The sequence below is a fragment of the Palaemon carinicauda genome, chromosome 22, assembly GCF_036898095.1.
Source record: "Palaemon carinicauda isolate YSFRI2023 chromosome 22, ASM3689809v2, whole genome shotgun sequence".
Classification (NCBI taxonomy): domain Eukaryota; kingdom Metazoa; phylum Arthropoda; class Malacostraca; order Decapoda; family Palaemonidae; genus Palaemon; species Palaemon carinicauda.
This window is the reverse complement of record NC_090746.1, coordinates 39,193,375-39,202,540: the sequence shown is the minus strand read 5'-3', so window position 1 is coordinate 39,202,540 and position 9,166 is coordinate 39,193,375. Positions and strand designations below refer to the sequence as shown.

General features: G+C 41.3%; 1 protein-coding gene across 2 annotated transcripts in view; it reads left to right on the top strand.

Annotated features, from left to right (window-relative positions):
- Zip102B (Zinc/iron regulated transporter-related protein 102B) overlaps positions 1-948 on the top strand; it is a 327,210-nt gene extending 326,262 nt beyond the window's left edge. For both annotated transcript variants that reach the window (XM_068346152.1, XM_068346151.1), the window contains exon 7: positions 1-948. This exon is cut by the window's left edge and continues 873 nt beyond it. The gene's annotated coding sequence lies outside the window, so the exon portion shown is untranslated.
- The last annotated feature ends 8,218 nt before the right edge of the window (positions 949-9,166 follow it).

The window sequence follows — 9,166 nt, the reverse complement described above, 5'->3', positions numbered from 1 at the left end:
TCTTTACATCCCTGGCATTGATAATCAGTTTCAAAGCTCATAGAGCATACAAAAAACTCTAAACATTTGGAAAAAATTAAACCATCCAAACTATTCAAGAGACATCAGTTAGTGTGACTTCAACAGTCAGAATTTATTATTAACATATGCATATGCCATTCGTATTGTCAAGTGTAACATATATACTTCATGGTAATATGAACTCTAGATAACAATAATAACAGTTGTCCAATTTAATGTGCCCTTATTCATTTGGACTATTCTTGTAAGCGTGATAAATTAAGTATTTGTATACCATGACAAAAAAAAAAGTATTTCAAGTAAGAGGCACTTATAATTATCATTAGGTAGTTTAACCAGTCCAGATATGCACTCCTCAAATTTAACACAACAGAGAAACAGTTAAATCTTGTTTCGACTTTTATTTCTTTTCCTATATTATTTTTAAGGTGTGAAGCTGATTATATCTTGCACAGTCTTATTTTTCTACTAAATACATCATGTATATTTACCTGCTATCAGCCATGAAGTGAAAGAACTCAATGCTATTGCATTTCTTTTTTATGACAGTTAGTTTTATGTACCTACACTATTTAATGATTCAAAGAAGTACAAAATCTAAATCGCCTCAATTTTCTATGCCTTTTAATTTATTATTAGTAGCTTAGAATGTGGGGTGCTTACTATTGTGTATGATCTTTTGAATTTGATTGAGTTACGTGCTTTGTGTAATGTTTGTGAGAGTTTTAGATAGTAGACCTTAGTTATGTCATCAGGCATCCTATGGTAAGTTTCATAATTATGTACAGGCAGTTTACTAATAAATACAGGTTAAGATGTCAGTTTTACAATGCCATCAAATTCATATTATTTAGTAGATATCAGTAATGTGTTAATTGAGAACTGTATATTGAAATAATAAATGAGAAAACTTTTTCAATAATTATATATTGATGATTTGTATTAAACCAAAAATAGAATTTTACAGGATGCACAGAGCGTGTTGAAAAAATATAGCTATTTAACAAAACAAATAGTTGAAGTATTGGCATAGCTTCAAGAGAATGTTTTGTTATTTTTTTATTTCATCATCATCTTTGTGAATTATGATGTTATTGCAAGTCTTTAAGAATTGGAAATGATAAATGAAAAAAGGAGTGTCAAAACAAATTCAAATGCAGTGCTGATTGTTTTTAGATGAAAACCTATATTCGTGGATTTTTAAAAGTTGTTTATGATCATATATGTTATATACAGTATGGTGAACCAGTATTTAGATTTTCTATTGTTTACTGTAATTACATTTTGGTGATTATATACTGAGTCTCAAGTTAATCCTGACAAACTTGTGTGTGATTAATTTGATTGGATTAGTATTGAATGTATCAACTTTAATAATCTCACTATGACTGAAGGAACGAGCATAGCTTTGATATAAACCTAAACGTTATTTAAGTATATGAATTATTTCTGCACAACAAAATCTATAAGCTTTTATAGGCTCCTGAGGAATTTTTATATCAGAATATGAAATTGTACAAAGCTGGAACTAGCTTATACATAATGTCAGGAATCCAAGGTATCCAGAATTTTTAAAACACACAAATATTCTAGTACAATATGTCTTACAATAAATTGATACAAAGATATGTTCAAACCTTTTACACTTCCAGCTGAATAAGAGTAGTCCTTTGTCTCGTCCATTTCATCTATGGTGTTTTTTGTATGCTATTTTCTAAATTTCTGGTCACTAGTGTTTTACAAGACTCTAGAAAGCTACAAAAAGAATAGTTGTATTGTATGTAAGTTTCTGTTCAGTCCTGATTCGTGATTATATATATATATATATATATATATATATATATATATATATATATATATATATATATATATATATATATTATATATGTATATATATATATATATATATATATATATATATATTATATATATTATATATATATATATATATATATATATATATATATATATATATATATATATATATTTATATATATATATATATAAGGGATTTTGACGTAGGAAAAATCTATTTCTGGGCGAGAGACCTGTGCCGCCCAGTGAAATGCTCCTTTTACATCATTTATAAGGTAATAACTGCTATGAATTTACCAGAGAAAAAATTGTATAGGAATGCTAGGTTGAACCCAGCTCGCTCACCTAATAAGGTGTCGATATAAATAACTGGGGCGTGATAAATCACAACCAGAGGTCTCGCACCATTTAGATAACTCCTGTCAACATCCCCGAACAGCGAGGAGCCGTTCAACATCCTAACTCCAATCGCTACTACGAACGAGCCCACCCACGCTAGTGACGTCACTCCTATAGCACCCCAGATGGGGGCCCGGAAGGGAGGGACGGGTGGGTTCACTGGGCGGCACAGGTCTCTCGCCCAGAAATAGATTTTTCCTACGTCAAAATCCCTTTTCTGGGCTCTGACCTGTGCCGCCCAGTGAAATACTACCAGAGAATAGGGACCCAATATGGCTAACTACCTGGGGAGAAAATAACACAAAAATAGTAATACATGGTGGAATTTTAGTAACAAACAGGAGGGATAGGAATCCCATAGGCAAGAGATCAACATGGTTATGAGTGGAGAATATCCACTGAAAACAATAATAAAGTAACCCGAAGGTAAGTAATCCACAAGGTAAAATTAGTAATAAATACATGGTAAACAATCCCATATAGGGATGGTAATAAATCAAGCAGAACTATGAATACAGCAAAATACATAATATCAAAATTAAAATGAAATCAACTCGAGCGATTAAGCACAGATGAAACCAAAACTTTTGGTAGAACATATCAATGAATAATAAAAATAATACACCATAGGGGTGTATGGCAGAGGATAACCAAACCAGGTAGGGACAATAAGAAAGCCAGGCAGGAGGGAAAGAGGACAGAGCAAGACGTTGTGATCAGGACTCAGAGCCTTCAGGAGGAACTATATTCCCAGCTGCTACTGTTGCAAATTTAAGAGCTGCGAAAGGTTTTAGGTAGTGGCGTTTAAAGACTTTAGGGGACTTCCAACCCGTATATTTTGTGAGCTCATCAAATTTCATATGACACATACATATACCAAAGGCACTTCCCCCAATTTTGGGGGATAGCCGACATCAACAAAGAAACAAAACAAAAAGGGGACCTCTACTCTCTACGTTCCTTCAGCCTAACCAGGGACTCAACCGAGTTCAGCTGGTACTGCTAGGGTGCCACAGCCCAACCTCCCACATTATCCACCACAGATGAAGCTTCATAATGCTGAATCCCCTACTGCTGCTACCTCCGCGGTCATCTAAGGCACCGGAGGAAGCAGCAGGGCCTACCGGAACTGCGTCACAATCTCTCGCCATTCATTCCTATTTCTAGCACACTCTCTTTCCTCTCTCACATCTATCCTCCTATCACCCAGAGCGTTCTTCACACCATCCATCCACCCAAACCTTGGCCTTCCTCTTGTACTTCTCCCATCAACTCTTGCATTCATCACCTTCTTTAGCAGACAACCATTTTCCATTCTCTCAACATGGCCAAACCACCTCAACACATTCATATCCACTCTAGCCGCTAACTCATTTCTTACACCCGTTCTCTCCCTCACCACTTCGTTCCTAACCCTATCTACTCGAGATACACCAGCCATACTCCTTAGACACTTCATCTCAAACACATTCAATTTCTGTCTCTCCATCACTTTCATTCCCCACAACTCCGATCCATACATCACAGTTGGTACAATCACTTTCTCATATAGAACTTTCTTTACATTCATGCCCAACCCTCTATTTTTTACTACTCCCTTAACTGCCCCCAACACTTTGCAACCTTCATTCACTCTCTGACGTACATCTGCTTCCACTCCACCATTTGCTGCAACAACAGACCCCAAGTACTTAAACTGATCCACCTCCTCAAGTAACTCTCCATTCAACATGACATTCAACCTTGCACCACCTTCCCTTCTCGTACATCTCATAACCTTACTCTTACCCACATTAACTCTCAACTTCCTTCTCTCACACACCCTTCCAAATTCTGTCACTAGTCGGTCAAGCTTCTCTTCTGTGTCTGCTACCAGTACAGTATCATCCGCAAACAACAACTGATTTACCTCCCATTCAGGGTCATTCTCATCTACCAGTTTTAATCCTCCTCCAAGCACTCGAGCATTCACCTCTCTCACCACTCCATCAACATACAAGTTAAACAACCACGGCGACATCACACATCCCTGTCTCAGCCCCACTCTCACCGGAAACCAATCACTCACTTCATTTCCTATTCTAACACATGCTTTACTACCTTTGTAGAAACTTTTAACTGCTTGCAACAACCTTCCACCAACTCCATATAACCTCATCACATTCCACATTGCTTCCCTATCAACTCTATCATATGCTTTCTCCAGATCCATAAACGCAACATACACCTCCTTACCTTTTGCTAAATATTTCTCGCATATCTGCCTAACTGTAAAAATCTGATTCATACAACCCCTACCTCTTCTAAAACCACCCTGTACTTCCAAGATTGCATTCTCTGTTTTATCCTTAATCCTATTAATCATTACTCTACCATACACTTTTCCAACTACACTCAACTAACTAATACCTCTTGAATTACAACACTCATGCACATCTCCCTTACCCTTATATAGTGGTACAATACATGCACAAACCCAATCTACTGGTACCATTGACAACACAAAACACATATTAAACAATCTCACCAACCATTCAAGTACAGTCACACCCCCTTCCTTCAACATCTCAGCTTTCACACCATCCATACCAGATGCTTTTCCTACTCTCGTTTCATCTAGTGCTCTCCTCATTTCCTCTATTGTAATCTCTCTCTCATTCTCATCTCCCATCACTGGCACCTCAACACCTGGAACAGCAATTATATCTGCCTCCTATTATCCTCAACATTCAGCTAACTTCCAAAATATTCCGTCCACCTTTTCCTTGCCTCCTCTCCTTTTAACAACCTTCCATTTCCATCTTTCACTGTCTCTTCAATTCTTGCGCCAGCCTTCCTTACTCTCTTCACTTCTTTCCAAAACTTCTTCTTATTCTCTTCATATGACTGACCCAATCCCTGACCCCACCTCAGGTCAGCTGCCCTCTTTGCCTCACGTACCTTGCGCTTTGCTTCCACATTTTTCTCTCTATATTTTTCATACTTCTCTATACTATTACTCTGCAGCCATTCTTCAAAAGCCCTCTTTTTCTCTTCCACTTTTACCTTCACTCCTTCATTCCACCATTCACTGCCCTTCCTCATGCTGCCTCCAACAACCCTCTTGCCACACACATCACTTGCAATCCCAACAAAATTTTCTTTTGCTAACTTCCACTCCTCCTCTAAATTACCAGTTTCTCTTACTCTCACCTCGTCATATGCCATTTTCAACCTTTCCTGATATTTACTTTTTACCCCCGGTTTTATTAGCTCTTCAATCCTCACTACCTCCCTTTTACATCCACCTACTCTATTCCCCCACTCTTTTGCTACAACTAATTTTCCTTCCACCAAAAAATGATCAGACATACCGTTAGCCATACCCCTAAACACGTGCACGTCTTTCAATCTTCCAAACATTCTTTTAGTTATCAACACATAATCCATTAATGCCCTTTCTACTACTCTTCCATTTGCCACTCTTACCCATGTATACTTATTTTTATCTTTCTTTTTAATAAAGCTAGCACTTATTACCATCTCTTGTTCAACACACATATCTACCAGTCTCTCACCACTCTCATTTTCACCTGGTACGCCATACTTCCCAATGACACCTTCTACCTCTCCAGCGCCCATGACAACTACATAATTCCTTCTACCCAGTCCTTCTACACACCTAGTTAATTCATTCCAGAACTCATTCCGCGCTTCACTTATCTCACTACCTGGCCCATACGCACTGACAAACGCCCATATGATGAAAGAAGTTAATTGAAGTAGCAACAGCTCGAATATCATGGACATGTGGGAATGACTCAGGATTAGCTTGTTTAATAAAATAAAGAATTTGTTGTCCGATTCCCTTAAGGGAAATAGTTCCTCCGTGTTCTCTAATTAATAAGGGCCCTGTGGAAGTAGTGGAAGTTCTACTTAAGTAGGATTTTAGGGGGGTAACTGGACACAGGGATGGATCCCGAGGAAGTGGAACAATCTTCCAGGGAGACCACCTGTTTTGGGGGTCTTCATTTTTAGCCAGGAATACTTTGTTAGGGGAGAGAAGGACCTCACCCGAAGGGAGAAACTCGATATGACCTGGGTCTCTAGACAGGGCCGACAATTCTGAGATTTTAGAGCCAGAGGCGAGGCTCAAAAGAAAGTGTCTTTCTTAACAATGCCATATAGTTACAAGATTCATTCAAAGTGTCAGAGGCTAGCTTTAGGACATCGTTCAAGAACCAAGAAACTGCGCTAGGGTGAGTTGATGGTTTCAGTCTGGCACAAGCTCTTGGAATGGAGGAGAAGTATGAATCCGTCAGGTCAATGTCAAAACCGACATGGAAGATCTTTTTCAAGGCTGATTTGATCGTGGTAATCGTGTTGGCTGCTAGGCCCGATTCAAAGAGAGTTCTAAAGAATGTCACAGTCAGGTTCATCGTCATTTTCTCAACTTGTGAGTCTTTAAAAACTTTGCCAGTTTTTTGACGGCCGAGTCATATTGACGGAGAGTGGATTCTCTTTTGTCTGATTCCAGGAATAGGGTATTCAGAGGGTCGATGTTTGCACCCTTTTGAGCTGCGAACTTCATGAAGTCCATAAAGTTAGGGCATTCAGAATCCTTGAGGAAGCTAACACATTGCACGTTTGTACTACTTGTGTAAGAACAGGATTGGGTATCCGCCGGGGGCGGAGGCCTAGCTCTAGTAACAAGGGGAACCAGTTGCTTTTGGGCCAGTTGTGGGTTATCAGAGCCACTTGGCCCCTGAAAGATCTGAGCTTGTGCAGTACTTTCAGCAGGAGATTTATCGGAGGAAACAGATAAATCGTCTTCCAAGTGTTCCATTCTATTGACATAGCGTCCATGGCATAAGCCTGAGGGTCCAGGTTGGGGGCTACATAACATTCTAGTTTGTGATTGGATTCCGTCGCAAACAAATCCACCTGGAGACCCGGGACCTGAGATAAGATCCATTGGAAGGATCGATTGTCCAGTGACCACTCCGACTCCAACGGGGTCGTCCGGGAAAGTGCGTCCGCCACTACATTCCGGACCCCCGCCAGGTGGACTGCTGATAAATGCCACTTGTATGACGTTGCCATGGAGAAAATCGCCAACATAACGTGGTTTATGTGGGCTGATCTGGAGCCTCCTCTGTTGATGCAGTGGACTATGACTGCGCTGTCGAGGACCAGTCTGATATGGAGATTCCTGGCTGGGCTGAGATGTTTTAGGGTAAGCAAGACTGCCATGGCCTCTAGGACATTTATGTGCATTTGTTGGAATATCGGAGACCATAACCCTTGGACTTTCTTGTGTTGAGAGTAACCTCCCCACCCTGTGAGGGAGGCGTCTGCTTGAACGCCGAGTCCCGGGGCAGGATATTGCAAGGGAACTGACTTGGAAAGATTCTTGACCTTCGTCCAAGGCTGCAGACTTTTCCTCAGGATTGGGGGAAGGCGAGCTTGCCTGTCTCGACGTTTCTTGGTCGCTCTGGAGCGCCACGCTCTGTTTATGTCCTTTAGTTTGGACTTTAGGACGATGTCTGTGACGGAGGCGAACTGTAAGGAACCTAGTATTCTCTCCTTCTTCCTTCTGGATGTCAACTTGTCCCTGAGAAACTGTTTCGTGTTCCTCGCTATTTCCTTCCTTTTGGCTTTGGGCAGGTACAATGTATGGGAATTGAGGTCCCATTGTAGCCCCAGCCACTGAAACTTGGTCTCCAGGACCAGACGGGATTTCTCGAGGTTGAAATCCTAAACGTCGAAGGAAGGAGAGGGCCCTGTTCGTCGCCGTGTGGCAGTTCCGGACGTTGTTCGACCAGATCAGCCAATCGTCAAGATAAGCCACTATTTGAATCCCTTGGGTTCGAAGATCCTGAATCACCGTCTCTGCTAGTTTGGTGAAGATTCAGGGCGCTATGTTGAGCCCGAATGGCATCACCTTGAAAGCATAGGCTTGTTTGCCCAGCTTGAAGCCTAAGAAGGGGCGAAAATGCCTTGCTATTGGAACGTGATAGTAGGCATCTGTAAGATCTATGGAGGTGGTGACGGCCCCACGGAAAAGTAGGGTCCGCACCTGCGAGACGGTAAGCATGTGGAATTTTTCGCAACGAATGAAGGAGTTTAGACGAGACAGGTCCAGGATTACTCTTCGTTTGTCTGAGCCTTTCTTTGGCACGCTGAATAAGCGACCTTGAAATTTTAAGCTATGCATACTTTGGATTGCGTTCTTTTGCAACAGATCCTTTGTAAATGAACATAGCTCTTCTCCACCCCAGACCTTTGGAGATTATGCTGGAAGCCCAGTTGCTAAACTTCCAATGGTCCTGAAATTTGTATAGTCTCCCTCCTACCTGCAACTTCTCAATGGCTTGATGATGATTTGCCGCCTCCTGCCTCCGCGGAAAGCCTTGCCTCGGTGGGAACCCCTTCCGGTACCTCGGTTACGAAAGGCACCTCTGGAGCCTCTGTGGCGCTGGTAGCCTTGGAAAGAACCCTGAGATTCGTAAGTGGGGTTGAAGGCGGGGGAGGCAGCAAACGAAGTCGATGCGACTTGTGACTGAGGGACCAACACATACTGCTGTTGGGGTTGGCCCTTAGAGGTAGAAGGCTGGGAGCCCTGTGAAACAGGGACAGACTGAACTGGGACAGGTTGCACTACCTGAAGAGGCTGTCTGAACTGTGAGGAGTGGAAGGGCCTCAACCTCTTCCTGCCACGAACTGGAGCACCAGGAGATTCATATTTCCTTTTGGGAACTAGAACCCACCTAACCTTGAGGCTTTGGTTAACTCGAGCTGCCTCGCTGAGAACAGTGTTAACCATATCCTCCGGGAATAGGTCCGGACCCCTGACCGGGGCTTTGATGAGCCTATTGGGTTCATGACGAATAGTAGCCTCCGACAATACATGTCGTCGGCAACGGAATCTAGCGTTATGGAAGTCATATGC